Source organism: Siphateles boraxobius, unplaced genomic scaffold (assembly GCF_051911475.1).
Source record: "Siphateles boraxobius isolate OS27281-9 unplaced genomic scaffold, OSU_SipBor_1 72, whole genome shotgun sequence".
In the NCBI taxonomy this organism is placed as follows: Eukaryota; Metazoa; Chordata; class Actinopteri; order Cypriniformes; family Leuciscidae; genus Siphateles; species Siphateles boraxobius.
The window spans coordinates 1,498,754-1,515,324 of NW_027509200.1; positions in this window are offsets into that span (position 1 = coordinate 1,498,754).

The window sequence follows — 16,571 nt, forward strand, 5'->3', positions numbered from 1 at the left end:
CGTCTAACATATGGAATGTCACTGGGGTGGCTCCAGCCTAAGACGAGGGGAGACACACCGGACAGTGACGGCAGAGAGACTCTGCCGAGGGAAGACACGGGCTCGCCGCAGGGAGCCGTATCGTGGAAGAATACACATATGGGGTCGCCGTAGGGACCGCAACATATGGACCCAGCCTAACACAGGTTCCACACTGCTTACGAGTGGTAGGCCTAACACCAGACGTTCCGCACGTCCGACGACGGAGGGGTGTGGAGGAACTCAACAGGGTTCAATTTTAAGGGAACTCAACTGGAGTAGAAAGGCGCACGTATCCAGTCCATAGGAGGGGAATGGCGCAGCAAGCCGACACTTGAACCGGGCTCACGGTGAAACTGGCTTCATGAGAAGGGAGCCCACGGGAAGCAGCGGTTCAACTAGGTGTCGTCCAGCCCCCAACTCTAGAATCTGTTTAGCAAAGCATATCGTCAACGCCCAGGCGGAGCACTTTACACTCATCATAGAGGAGTTCAACACCTAAGTGGACAAGTTGCATCTCAGATTTTTACCGAAATGAAGGCAAGCACTAACTGCAACTTTGCATGGAAACAGCCTTCCCTCTCTGCTGAGTTCCAACAGATATGTGTAGAGCTGGTCTGAGGTCTATAGCTTGCATTCTGTACACGTCCAAGCGAACGGACAGAGAAGCCAGGGCTGGATCTGCCTCCTCCAGGGCAGCGCTTGCAGCGCTCACCACCTGCTCCTATTACGGGAGAGGTAGGAACCTTGGGCACAATCCGAGCCGGGTTCTCAGCTTGTGAGAGTTAGCCGGCCCAGACACCATGCACAATACGTTGACCGAAAGCGTGCAAGTCCCTACCCTCTGGTAGAGACCACGCGAGCAGGAGAACTGATATAACAGAATTTTTAACTCACTGCCTGCAGTGGCTCAGGGGCGGTCTCTGCAGTGCAGTCGCACCAGGGACAAGGCCCAAGAGGATAAAGAGGGACGCAAGGATTTACAAAACCTTGCTCCTCAGGAACCTGACGATCAGAACGTGCTTCTGCACACTTCTGCAACACGATGAGCGTCGTTTAAACACCGAGGCAACATCATTTTGAGGGTGAAGGAAAACAGCCTACTCCAACCCATTTTGCAGGAAAGAGAGCACTGAAGTGATCGAAAGCTGTCAGGATCTCCTCTGGAGAGAAGACGCACTCAACGACTAGGTTCCACTTCTAAAGGTGTAAGCACGCTACCCATTTCTAGGGGGTGCTCGCAGAAGTGATGGTAACTATCACATGTCCCTGTGATAGCCACCTGAACCTCCGCGTTCAGATTTAAGACCGCCCGGAATCTCCGGGGGAAGAACGTGGGTGTCATCGTGCCCCGTCCCTGAAAGAGTTTTCAGGGGAAGTCAGGAAGGCTGTCGATGGGAACCAGGTCTAGTTGGGCCAATAAGGGGCAACTATGAAGACCTGTTCCTCTCCTGACTTGCACGTCGGTGCAAGCGACGGGAGCAAAAAGACAGGAGCATTGCTCAACACAACATGTGAAGATCACTGGGCTTCAGGAGCATTTTCTGCTCAGCAATTGAGTGTGATAAGTTCACTGAGCTTCAGGAGCATTCCTGCTCAACACCTGAGTGTGATAAACTCACTGAGCTTCAGGAGCATTTCTGCTCAACACTTGAGTGCGAAGAACTTCACTGAGCACCAGGAGCATTTCTGCTCAGCACTGCGTGTGATGAATTCACTGAGCTACAGGAGCATTTCTGCTCAACACCTGACTGTGATGAACTCAGTGAGCTACAGGAGCATTGCTGCTCAACACCTGAGTGCGATGAACTTCACTGAGTTTCAGGAGCATTTCTGCTCAACATGAAGTGTGATGAATTCACTGACTTGAGCAGGCGCAAGGCGACCATGAGTCGCAATCGCTTTTAGAAGGCTCACTGGGGTTAAACGCATTTCTGCGGGCCCCTGGGGCAGTTGAGAGCCAGTGTTTGTCCAAGGGTAGTCCGCTCGGTTTGTACAAACACTGGCAGGAAGACGAAACCGGAGGGGCAACTGAGCGGCCCCGGAATGGTCATGACCCAGCTGGACCCAGGGGATGGAGTCTCCACTTGCCCTGGCTATAACTGTCGTGAGTCTCGATGGCGGTACGATTGAGTAGAGCGGGAAGAGTGGAACAAAGCGTCCTCAGAAGCTTCTGACTCCAAGGAGGAGGTGACGGGTGAGTTGTGACATGCAAGGGAAGCTTGTGCAATGGTCGCAATGTCTAACAACTCTAGGCACGAATGCCCGTGTAGTCGAGGGTCGCCCAGGCCCCCGTTAAAACATGCCCTTTGTACATGGCCCCTCTGTTGAAGAGGGTTTGGCAGCAGACCAGGATGCACTATAGTCACACAGTGTGAGCTGCTCTGCCACGGTCACCTCGGGACTCGATCGTGAAGCTAGCGCTGAAGCTGTCACATATGGAGGAAGCCAATGGCTGCAACTACCATATACCCCAGGAGCCTCTGAATGTTCTTTCAGTGGGACCCTTTCTCACTTCAAACACCAGCTGAACACATTCTCATTGGAGAGACGTGTTAGACCGAGTCCATCTCCAAAACTGAAAAAGAGATACTCAGCCCGTGGGCGAGATTACTCTCTTCCAGTTGACCTGAAGACCCAACGGGCTCTGGAGCACTCGAAGGGAAGGACACTGTACTGATACTCCACCCTTACACGCAACCCACAGGATGGCCTGCGGTGCGGAAGGTAGAGATCTGTTTTTAAGCACATGTCTTTCAGGTCGGAGCCAAGATGGGCCAAGATGGTCACGACCCACCACGTAGTAGCACAAAGAACGAGTTTACAACTGGCCTTCGTACCGGCTGGAGGAGCGGCTATATCAAATCCTTCGCCAGCAGGATAAGATAAGCACGCACAAGTCAGAAGCACTGCTCAACACTCGGTGTGATGAATATCACTGAATTTTCAGGAGCACGTCTGCTCAACACCTAATGTGATGATTATCACAGACTTGAGCGGGGTAGCCGAGCCTGAGGTGGGGCAGCAAAGCAGAGAGAGTGGTGTTAGTGTGCTGTGCAACACTTACCTGTCTCCACTAGCGGCAGGTGGCGCGTGAGAAGGCGGATGACCGGGTCCTCGAACGCACCAAGCTGCCTGCTGGCGACCAAGGGGGAGCTGAGGGGTGTAAGGCTATACAGGGTCACACCCACCAGACTGGCCCTCTTGGGACCCAGGAACAGATGAAATTGCTCTCTCTTTGAAGTGTGGGTACCGCTTGCTCCGCTTTTCTTTTTTTTTTTTTAGGGAGCCAGCGGCGGAACAGATACACACACAAACAAAGGCTCCACCCGGCCCTCACCCGGGGGGAGGGAGTGATCGTGCCACTCCAAGAGCATCTCATCCATTCCTAGGCGGCCCGCTCCGGAAAGCTTCCGCTGTCGCTTGCCACCTGGCTTGGCAGCGCCTGGAGTGGGCTGGGCGTCTCTACTGCGGCCGGCTCCATGCTGAGGCCTTGGTGGAGGCTGCTGCGGAGGGCCAGCAGGAGCGGCGGCCGGGGAACGCCCACGGCAACGAGCAGGCAGAGGAGCTGCCACCGGCGGCGGGTGGAGGCAGCAGCTGGCCACCGGGGCAGGATGTGCCGGATGACCTCCGTCTGCGCTTGAGCAGCAGAGAACTGTTGGATGCAGTTCTCCACCGGGTTGCCGACCAGCCCAACCTGGGAAATTGGGGAGACCAGGAACCGAACCTTGTCCGCATCCGCCATACCTACCAGGCTGAGCAAACGAAGGCGCTACTGGAGCACCAAGGTGGACATCGCCAGACCGATCACACACGCTACGACACTCATGCCCCGGAGGGTGAGGTGGGATGCAGTGCGGTGCTCACCTATGAGCGCACGGTCTGGATTCCCCTCGTGCATGCCATGGGTGCCCTAGCCTGCAGCAACGCCATGGCACACAAGAGGAAGCGGCTTGCTCACAGGCTTTGTAAGCTCTGCCCGTCGGAACGGACAAAAACTCACAGGCCTTAGGGGGGAGACGAGGATCCCCCAGAAAGGCAGCGGCCGCTGGACACAGGTGCACCTGTGTCGACAGACCGCTCCAATGGAGGGACAGGTCGCAACCCTTCACCGTTCCTCCATCAAGGGTAATGAGGGGGAAAAGCTATTCAGGCAGTTTCTGGCAGAGAAAGATGCTGTTCACCACCTGATAAGCTTTCCATGCATTTCGGGAAAGAAAGGCACTGGGGCGGCGAGCTGAGAACCAGCGCGGCCCGCCCCAAGATACCAAACTCCAGATTCCAACCGAGACTGAACGGGACACGGTGGAGGTTCCACTCGAGCCCGGCAGCCTCGGCGGCCCGTTTCAGCATAGCTGATAATTCTGGATCCGGCTCGGGCAACATTGAACTCCCGGAGGGAGACAATGCAGCCGAGTCATCATCTCTAGAAGTCAGCTCACCCTCCAATGCTGCAATCGGTGTCCTGTCCTCCAGGGGAGCCCCGAGTGAAACCGCTGGCCCACCCATTACAGATGGACCAGCAGACAACACAGGAGGCTCAAGTGGTTGCAGTGGAAGGGAGGAGTGAGAAGCCCACAGGCAATGGTTACCGGGCGGGACATCCAACACTATCCTCCGGTCACCCATCCCACACAGCACCCGAGGGTGGGGCATGGTAATGGGGACTCGCTCTCCGCGTTTAACGAAGGCGAGTCTCGCCCTCAACACTGCGACAGTCATGTTCCCACAGTGAAAACATGAGCTGTCCACAAAAGCTGTCTCAGCGTGCTGTAAGCCCAAACACGTGACACAACAGTTGTGACCATCAGAGAGAGACAGGGAACGACCGCACCCAGAAACGCACGGGCGGAATGATATCTTGAAAAAGACGCAAACGCACCCGTGTTGCTCTTTCAGAAAATAGGACCGTCACCAGTGCCGGAGCACACAGGCGAATGACCGCAGCAACACTGAACAGAGAACTGAAACAGTGAAGAACTCACTTTTCCGCCCTCTAACCAGCCATCAACACACACAAACATTTAGAAATTTGTTGCTGTTAAAACAGCAGTTGAGAGCTCAAAGCTCGCGATCACTGCTGCACTCGCGCTGTAGAACACCAGCACTGGGAGAGTCTTCCTGAAGAACACCGACACACTCGCTCGTTGTACACAACAGCACTCTCAGAGACATCAAACGATCGGCTCCGAAGCGAAAGGCAACTAGTGCGTGCATCCACTTCCGTATTTATACCCGCGCCGCGTGGGCGGAGTGCGTGATGCGAATCACGCACGCCAATTACATTGGCTCGTTCATTAGTACTCGAAGAGGATAGGCTATCTAGCGAGATCCCCATTCAGTCGACCGTCGACTAGGTCTGACGTTATCGACTGAAAGGGAACTGAAGTGCCGGCAGGAATAGCAGAAGGCAGCATCTTTACTTTGAGAATATTCCAGCCATTTATGGGGACTGTCCCACTCTTTAATGAAGCCCCGTCCTCGATCGCCTATGAGGGTCCGAGGGAAACCCTTCAGAAGTGGCTGTCTGGCTCTTGACTGGGATATATCTATGATAAATCAAGAAGAGAACACAAAGCTTGATTTTAAATGAACTACTACAACAACTACTATTAATAACAACAATAATATAATAATAGCCCCTCTCCACAGTAATTATTAATAGCATTTGAAATTTAGGTCTGTAGCTATTTCTATTTAGACTCTTGCAGCTCTACTACTAGCCAGAATATGAATATCATGACTCATAATTCAATGTAAATAATCCTGGGTGGAGGCTGCTGCGGAGGGCCAGCAGGAGCGGTGGCCGGGGAACGCCCACGGCGACGAGCAGGCGGAGGAGCTGCCACCGGCGGCAGGTGGAGGCAGCAGCTGGCCACCGGGGCAGGATGTGCCGGATGACCCCCGTCTGCGCTTGAGCGGCAGAGAACTGTTGGATGCAGTTCTGCACCGCGTCGCCGACCAGCCCAACCTGGGAAATTGGGGAGACCAGGAACCGAACCTTGTCCGCATCCGCCATACCAACCAGACTGAGCCAACGAAGGCGCTACTGGACCACCAAGGTGGACATCGCCAGACCGATCACACACGCTACGACACTCATGCCCCGGAGGGTGAGGTCGGATGCAGTGCGGTGCTCACCTATGAGCGCACGGTCTGGATTCCCCTCGTGCATGCCATGGGTGCCCTAGCCTGCAGCAACGCCATGGCACGCAAGAGGAAGCGGCTTGCCCACAGGCTTTGTAAGCTCTGCCCGTCGGAACGGACAAAAACTCACAGGCCTTAGGGGGGAGACGAGGATCCCCCCAAAAGGCAGCGGCCGCTGGACACAGGTGCACCTGTGTCGACAGACCGCTCCAATGGAGGGACACCGCGCAACCCTTCACCGTTCCTCCATCAAGGGTGATGAGGGGGAAAAGCTATTCAGGCAGTTTCTGGCAGAGAAAGATGCTGTTCACCACCTGATAAGCTTTCCAGGCATTTCGGGAAAGAAAGGCACTGGGGCGGCGAGCTGAGAACCAGCGCGGCCCGCCCCAAGATACCAAACTCCAGATTCCAACCGAGACTGAACGGGACACGGTGGAGGTTCCACTCGAGCCCGGCAGCCTCGGCGGCCCGTTTCAGCATAGCTGATAATTCTGGATCCGGCTCGGGCAACATTGAACTCCCGGAGGGAGACAATGCAGCCGAGTCATCATCTCTAGAAGTCAGCTCATCCTCCGATGCTGCAATCGGCGTCCTGTCCTCCAGGGGAGCCCCGAGTGAAACCGCTGGCCCACCCATTACAGATGGACCAGCAGACAACACAGGAGGCTCAAGTGGTTGCAGTGGAAGGGAGGAGTGAGGAGCCCACAGGCAATGGTTACCGGGCGGGACATCCAACACTATCCTCCGGTCACCCATCCCACACAGCACCCGAGGGTGGGGCATGGTAATGGGGACTCGCTCTCTGCGTTTAACGAAGGCGAGTCTCACCCTCAACACTGCGACAGTCATGTTCCCACAGTGAAAACATGAGCTGTCCACAAAAGCTGTCTCAGCGTGCTGTAAGCCCAAACACGTGACACAACAGTTGTGACCATCAGAGAGAGACAGGGAATGACCGCGATCACTGCTGCACTCGCGCTGTAGAACACCAGCACTGGGAGAGTCTTCCTGAAGAACACCGACACACTCGCTCGTTGTACACAACAGCACTCTCAGAGATATCAAACGATCGGCTCCGAAGCGAAAGGCAACTAGTGCGTGCATCCACTTCCGTATTTATACCCGCGCCGCGTGGGCGGAGTGCGTGATGCGAATCACGCACGCCAATTACATTGGCTCGTTCATTAGTACTCGAAGAGGATAGGCTATCTAGCGAGATCCCCATTCAGTCGACCGTCGACTAGGTCTGACGTTATCGACTGAAAGGGAACTGAAGTGCCGGCAGGAATAGCAGAAGGCAGCATCTTTACTTTGAGAATATTCCAGCCATTTATGGGGACTGTCCCACTCTTTAATGAAGCCCCGTCCTCGATCGCCTATGAGGGTCCGAGGGAAACCCTTCAGAAGTGGCTGTCTGGCTCTTGACTGGGATATATCTATGATAAATCAAGAAGAGAACACAAAGCTTGATTTTAAATGAACTACTACAACAACTACTATTAATAACAACAATAATATAATAATAGCCCCTCTCCACAGTAATTATTAATAGCATTTGAAATTTAGGTCTGTAGCTATTTCTATTTAGACTCTTGCAGCTCTACTACTAGCCAGAATATGAATATCATGACTCATAATGCAATGTAAATAATACAACTTTAACAACTTAAAGACAGTATTTTTTTTAATAATTGTTGTAATGCCATTTTTTATGAATGAACGATATTAATACAGATACTGATGTTTCTTTGAAATAGCTTTTTTTAAAACTCTTTTTTTTAAATCAATTTCAACATTTATTAGGCTATGGAAAATAACTTTTAATTTAAGTGAAAACAATCTTCACATAACCCATTAGAATAAATGTTGTATGTACATGTGGGCTTCCTACCTGTCTAACAGATAGGAAATATATAAAAATTGAATAAAGTTATCAAGCAGTCTGCCCTGCATAAATGAATTATATATAGATTAATCCTTATTAAAGCGACAATTTTCTGATACCTTTTTTCTTCTATTAACATTAATAACAGACATCACAGCAACTGGTTTATTCGGCTACTGTGACTTTAAGATCTGTTGCTGCCTAACATGACGCATCTCATTTTCTCACAACTCTTTATGTTCATTTAAGACATTATTTAACTTGTTTAAGACCGCTCTTATGAGAATACTCAACAAAACCGACATTTTGACAATTATGTGTTATTGTTCGTTCAAGTGGGAAAGAGAACTCGATTGTGGTGTGTGTGTGTGTGTGTGTGTGTGTGTGTGTGTGTGTGTGTGTGTGTGTGTGTGTGTGTGTGTGTGTGTGTGTGTGTGTGACATCAGGACATAGCATCCATTTCATTAACAAGGGTAACCTGAACAGTCTTGTCTATTTACCTTGCCCTGCTGGCCCAGGACCATCACTGATTCTGGCTGCTCCTCGCTGTGCTCTGCGAGATCTTTGTGTTGTACGACGCGAGGGAGCTTCCGCCTCTCTGAATTATGGGTTTGCAAACATTTAAATCATTTTGGTTGCTTATTATATTCCGTAAAAGAATGTTAAGTGTGTTTTTTCCTCATTTACCGTAACCTAGTTGTAGCCTACCAAATGTAATTTATTCATTTTTGTCCATACAATTTTGTTTAATCCAAATTGTACTTGAGTATTAAAGCAACACATTCATGCTTGTGTGTGGTCTTACATTATTTGGCTTATTTAAATAAACAAGAACAATCACACCAGGATATATTTGTAAAAAAAAGTGTTAACCCACAGATACATTTATGAGGGTTTATTTAATTTATTGCAATCAAAAAATGATAACAATTAGTAAAAGACACAGTTTTAAAGCTTCGCAAGGTTTAATTTATATAACGAGTTGAAGTTTGCTTTGCTTGGCCTACACAAAGTGAATGCCTGCAATCAATTCAGTCATTGAGGAATGCCCAAAACATGCAAATTAATAAAAACATTATGAACTTTTACAAAACGATACACAATTGTAGTTTAAGTTCGCGATGTATATATATATTTACCATTTTTTAAATAACCCATTAAACCTGCTGAGAAACGAGGAGTGAACCTCTGAGTGAACTAAAATGAGCAGTTCCAGAGCATTCCCGGGAAACTCATGAATATTCATGTGGGCTCCGCCCACTGCCTCTACAGATGCACAAGTCACTTTTGCTCCACATTTCACGGTGCAAAAGGGAGAGCGCGCGAAACTTGTCAATTGAAAGTGAAAAACTATGGCGGCAAATCAATGTCAATAAGAACGGAGTGCACAACTGATGCTGGCGCTCGCGGTAAATGAGTTTCGCGAGAGGATAACAGATCAACACGCGAGGAAACAGGAACTCGCGAGCTCATTCATACCCTGCGCGCGCTCATGACATCTCATCTGCACACAATTCAAGCCCTCGCGAGCGCATGATCATTCCACACACTCTCGTGCACGCACATGATCATTCCACACGCTCTCTGTCGCGCACGCATGATCATTCCACACGCTCTCACGCTCCATCTGCTCTCGTCTGCTGCTTTTGCTCGCTCAAATTTTTTTATTTTTGACAGTCGAGGGGCGGGACTTACTGTTTTAATAACCTCAAATGTCATTGGTTACTTCCCCTTTTCCGGAAGTCAGTTGTGATTGGATGCCTGTCCAATGACTTGTAATTCACTTGACTTGAGACATCACTTAATTTGTCTTTGCGTGTAGATCTGTTATCCTCTCGCGAAAGTCATTTACTGCGGGCGCCAATATCAGTTGTGCGCTCGGTTCTTATTGACATTGATGTACCGCCATAAAAACAGTGTTTGAGATTCGTCGCAGCAGATTCAAGCAGTTGTAGTTATGTACTTGTGTTTGTGCTAGAAAAATATACAAGATATTTGTGAGAAAATATTGTGTATAATATAAAGTGTGCAACTCTCATTGGATGAATTCACACACTGATTTGCGGATGAGCAAAATTTCTCTCTGACTTCACATTTTTTGATGTAGGTGTGTGAATGCGTTTTGCACCATATTCACTGCAGCAACTGTAGCACAAATGTGAGTGTAAGAGTTTCTTAATTTGTGATTTGTAGGATTTGTGCTCCTGCAATGAAGAATTTGAGAAGGTGTAACTGTTGTGTTGTGTTTGTGGAAGAGAAAAAAAGTCTACAAGTTTGCAACTTTTAAAACATTTCTCTCTGTGACTTTAAATTTACTGATACACATGTGTGGCTATTCCCTACAACTACACACTCTACTGTCACAGGCTTTCAGTTGATTTGCACCAAATATACCTTCATAGCTCAAACTCAGCTCTTACTAAATCATTTCAGAGATTTCTGCATTTCTTTTATATGAAGCCGATTAATATCTGGATTTTCACTCACCAAAGCGATATAGAATCACTATTTCCCAAAAGAAAGATCATTCACATCGATTCACTCCGAAATCTGTTACATCCATTCTCCTCCGATCTTCACTTCACTCTTCTGTCTTCGACGACAACTTTTCAACTAAAGTAGATGTCACCGGTTGACGAAGGCGGAACTAAACATCAGCGCGTGATTCCCATTGGGGAGCACTTCCGGGGTAACATCAGGCCAGTTCCGGTTCGCTGTCATGACCGACCAGAAAGGTAAACGGGGAAATTAGCAGCAGCTGCATTAAATCTGAGTTGATTATGGTGGCGATTAGGACGCGCATTTCCAGAGGGGATATAAAAGCAGAGATTTGAGATTCTAAAAGGTAGTTCGAGGAAGAAGTAGGACGCGAAGTACAAGGCAGAAGGGAGCACGTGAGTGAGAATACCAGAGCTGGCTGGGAAGAAGATTGTCATTGTGAGTGTTAAGACCATCATCTGGAAAGAAGTTAAGTACATGATTCCTAATTGTTTTAGAAGCACCTCGTCTGTGTTCATGGAGACATTGTGATATATTGGAGGGCCCGTACCTGTTTGCTGTTTCTCTCTTTCATGTGGTTGAAGTTGGTGATTGGAAGGCACGTTCATTTTCTCGTATAAAGCTCCATGCAGTCATAAGAATGTTACACCCCCCTCCTGTCTGAATACGAGCTGCTGGTGGAATGATCCAGACCAAATGGTGTGAAGGCTTATATCCACTATGGGGTATTTGTAGAGTTGCAGTGCTTACGAATTGAAGTGTTCACGTGTGGGATTGTGGAGGGATTGATGTATGCAGAACTGTGAGGAAGATTGAAATATTCTGTCGCTCTTCCCTGGGATCATCCTGCCCCGTGGGGTGTGGGGAGGTTCTACAATTTGACTGTGTAGATGTGTGCAGGTGTCCATTGTTGTTTAGAAGAAACAGAGAAAACCAGTCACTCACGCTGCCTTGAGTTCACCGACCTTGAAGACCGCCACCTCCTGAGCTTCCTTGGTAGTTCCAAAGACCCCGCACCTCAGGTATTTCGAGCGCCATTGCTGTATTGAAGAAACAGAGAAAACCAGTCACTCACGCCACCTTGAGTTCACCGACCTCGAAGACCGCTACCTCCTGAGCTTCCTTGATAGTTCTAAAGACCCTGCACCTCAGGTATTTCGAGCTCCATTGCTGTATTGAAGAAACAGAGAAAACCAGTCACTCACGCTGCCTTGAGTTCACCGACCTTGAAGACCGCCACCTCCTGAGCTTCCTTGGTAGTTCCAAAGACCCCGCACCTCAGGTATTTCGAGCGCCATTGCTGTATTGAAGAAACAGAGAAAACCAGTCACTCACGCCACCTTGAGTTCACCGACCTCGAAGACCGCTACCTCCTGAGCTTCCTTGATAGTTCTAAAGACCCTGCACCTCAGGTATTTCGAGCTCCATTGCTGTATTGAAGAAACAGAGAAAACCAGTCACTCACGCCACCTTGAGTTCACCGACCTCGAAGACCGCTACCTCCTGAGCTTCTTTGGTAGTTCCAAAGACCCCGCACCTCTGGTATTTCGAGCGCCATTGCTGTATTGAAGAAACAGAGAAAACCAGTCACTCACGCCACCTTGAGTTCACCGACCTCGAAGACCGCTACCTCCTGAGCTTCCTTGGTAGTTCCAAAGACCCCGCACCTCAGGTATTTCGAGCTCCATTGCTGTATTGAAGAAACAGAGAAAAACAGTCACTCACGCTGCTCTGAGTTACTTACCTGAAGATCCTCGTAGTTTGATCATTCTGAACTCCACCATTGTCCTGAAGAAGTAGAGCAAGTACCTTTTATTCCGAGTACCTCGAGCTCCACCGCTGTTCCGAGGAAATAGAGAAAGCCAGTCACTCACGCTGCTCTGAGTTGGTTACCTGAAGACCCTCGTAGTCTGATCATTCTGAGTTTCACTGCTGTCTTGAAGAAACGGAGCAGGCCAGCTCCTCCCACTGCTCTGGGTTACTCGTCTGAAGAACCTTGAGTGCTGAGCATACTGAGCTCCCTGGTCGCTCGGAAGAACAGAAAGAGTCAGTTTTCCATGCTGGTACTATTTTAAGTACGTTTTAATATTTAATAAAAGACAACTCATTTAACTTATCTCGTGTCCGGCCTCGTGGTGTTCCCTTTGTGTAGCTCCTCAGAGTGGTAGTTTGGTACGGGTGGTGGGCTATTGGGCTCCATCCCCACCCTGGCCGGTGACATATCCAAAGTCCAACTTCCCAGATGCACTCAGTTTTGAACAAGATCAACGTTTAGCACAAGGAGTTTGTGCAGAAATCGTCTGCGCTGCTGTTTCGTCTAATCCACTCGACATTTATTTGAACATCTTCTGGTCAGGTATGACAAATATTAAGCCATAATGAAGCCAAAATGATGAGTAATTGATTTCAGCACTCCTTGAACAGGCAGCGACTTAAGCGCATACTTGTTGCATAATGTTTTTTCCTTTTTGGAAACGCACAGGGAGAAAACATTTTTTGTAACCGCTCACACACCTGTTTATTTTTCCTTTGATTTGTCGTCTCATTCGTTTCTTTGCTAGATTTTCACATGTCTGCTCATGCTATTTAACGTTAGTCACTCCCTTTATATAATGTTTTCTTTTCTCACAAATGTATGACTTTTGGAAGTACAATTTTGATTACCATATGCTTAATAAAGTTGAATTAGCTAACCTTCTTTGTCATTTTTACTATTTAAAGTGTACACTTGCAGGTGTTGATTATAATTAATTTACTGTTAGGCCCATAAATAATAAAAAGGATAAACAATTTTTTAAAAGTATATAATTATCTTACATATGACTAATTAAAAATTAACCACAAAACATAACATGCTAAATGGGGAATATCTATATCTAGCATACTAAAAAATTTAATTGTCAGAATGTTGTCTCTTAGTTGTTGAATGTTGCGCGACAACATTGCTACACCCCGGTCGTGTCTTACAATTCTATGTTGTTACAATGTTGCGAGCACATAGACAGCGACGTTGCCAGAAATGCAACGTGCCACAGACATTGGCACAACGTAAATGTGTTTGCTGGGTTAGTCTTCGATGCCAAAAAAAAAGCTGACTGGAGGAATGGAAAATATGGCCTTACATACACTGTACATAAAAAATTTGAAACTGACGATTGTCCATTAAGTTATTGTTGTCAAGTGCTTGATCGAAAGACCAAGCCTGGAGATATTCTTCCGTTTTTAAAATGTCACATAGGAGCTTGCAAACACTATGGCCAGCTTACACGATGCGTCCTAATGAAAATCAGTTTTGAAAAAGCGAACTAACTAAAGGCGGAAAACGTTAATCAAGTAAATTCATCCTTATTTATATAGCGCTTTTAACAATGGAGATTGTTTCAAAGCAGCTTTACAGAGATAAAACATATAATTTAAGGTAACAGAGATTGTTTTGGTTTTATAGTGGTTCTTGAATGATGTAAATAAATATCTAAATAAATACATCAAAACATAATTTTTAATATTGTCCTATCTAGTTGACTTTATTAACACAGTAGCAACTGCTGGAAAACGTACTCTGTTACTAACGTAACCTCGGTTCTCTCTAGAGAGGGAACAAGTACTGCGTAATATCTTACGCTATGGGGAAAACCTCTTTTCCACGAGATATTGAAGCCAAAAATTATCCTTAATTTTGAATCAATGTAAAACGCGTTGCGGCAGCATGCAGACATAGGCAAGACGGCTCGCGTGCCTATTGGCTGGCCTGCGGCAACAGCAGCAGCCTATCGAGAGAGGCCCTGCGTGACGCCATATCCAATGGGGGCGCTTTGCGCCCGTTTCGTCAAGTCCCACCACAATAGGTGTGGCCTTGACCTATAAATATAGCTCGACAGGCTGATACAAACTGGTTTTCATCGCTGAAGAGAACCAGAGCGTGTTTTGTAAGCACGGCAAGATACGCAGTACTCATTCCCTCTCTAGAGAGAACCGGGGTTACGTTAGTAACCGAGTACGTTCTCTTACGAAAGTATCTCTAGTACTGCGTAATATCTTACTCTATGGGGAACACAGTGTAACAAGCCGTGCATACTGGGATCATATACTCGTACTCATACAGTTCATAATCACCATAGACTCACAGAGAGTCAGGGAAGAGAGGCTAGAAGAGTCATTCCCTATAAATAGCATCCCACGGGAGCTAACCGTATTAATAGTGCACCACGCAGCCAGGGTTAAAGCTTTCAGCCTGAACTGGGTGGCAGTATGGGTTTTTAATACCTATGGAGCTGTTCTATTGATCAGTAAGCGATGCAAAAGCAAAACTCAGCATTCCGAGCCGGCGCAGCGGGGCAGATAGTGCTGAATTCTAGACCGACAGAAGCTTGGCCTGTAAGGCGGGAACCTCTAGGGTCTAACATACATGTTGTCGATTTAGATGATTTAACAAGTTTATAAAATTCACCCTCTCCTATAGCATTGAATGAAACAAATTTTTCGTCATTGAGACTACACTGCACTGTCTGATGCGATACTATAGTAGACGGTTGCATAGTTATAATTTTTTCCCTGATATTATCAATCTTGTAAGTAAAAAAGTTCATAAAGTCATTACTGCTGTGCTGTTTGGAAACATCTGAGCTTGAACCTTTATTTTTCATTAGTTTAGCCATGGTTTCAAATAAATACCTAGGAATTTGTTTATTTTCTTCTAATAGAGTTGAAAAATAAGCAGATCTAACAGTTTTAAGGCCTCTCTGTATGCAATCGAGCTCTCCTTCCATGAGATGCGAAATACTTCCAGTTCTGTTTTCTTCCAGTTTCGCTTCATTTTTCTGGCTGCTCTCTTAAGAGCCCGGGTGTGTTCGTTGTACCACGGCGTTGACATATTTTCTTTAATCTTCTTTAAGCGCAACGGAGCAACTGTGTCTAAAGTGCTGAAAAAGAGAGAGTTAAAATATTCTTTCACAATATCGAGTTCTTCTAAGCTATCTGGGATGCTGAGATGATGAAACTGATCAGGAAGATTATTGATAAAGCAATCTTTAGTGGCAGAAGTGATAGGTCTAACATAATTGTAACACTGAGTTGGCTTTGAAGCCTTGGCTAAATGAAGTTTACATGAGACTAGATAATGATCTGAGATGTCATCGCTCTGCTGCAGAATTTCAATAGCATCAACATTGATACCATGTGATAATATTAGATCTAGAGTATGATTACGACAATGAGTAGGTCCTGACACGTGTTGTCTAACTCCAATAGAGTTAAGAATGTCTTTAAATGCCAATCCTAATGCTGCTTTTTTGTTATCTACATATTAAAATCACCAACAATTAGGACTTTATCTGCAGCCAGTACTAACTCTGATAGAAAGTCAGCAAATTCTTTCATAAAGTCTGTATGGTGCCCTGGTGGCCTGTATACAGTAGCCAGCACAAATCTCAAATGTGATTTATCGTTTACACTAGATATTGTTACATTAAGCACCAACACTTCAAGCGAATTATATTTGAAAGTAGACTTCATAGTAATTCTGAAAATATTACTATCAATTACAGCAACACCTCCTTTGCCTTTCATATGTATGGTTCATGTTTATAACAGTGATCTTGGTTTAGCACATCTAGGTTATAGTCTGTGATCATATCATAAACAAATAAGTGCTTTTGAAGTAAGGGATCGAATATTCAGCAACCCGAGCTTTATCATTTGTTCATTTGTATTACATCTATTTTTTATTTTTTGAACATCAATTCAATTTTTACCCTTAGATGGGTTCGGACGTTTTTTGTATTTTCAAATTCGGGGAACAGGCACAGTCTCTATATGATGATATCTAGTTCACCTGTGCCTGTTCCCCTGTTCTATATGATGATATCTAGGTGAAAGAGGCTCTATGTGATGGGATTTATCTGACCTTGGTGACATGAGACAGCTGGCAGACGGTCGGTTTAGCCAGTCTGTCTGCTTCCTGACCTGAGCCCCAGATTGTCATGTTTTGTCTCTAAGACTATGAGCCAAATTACTAGAGAGAAGA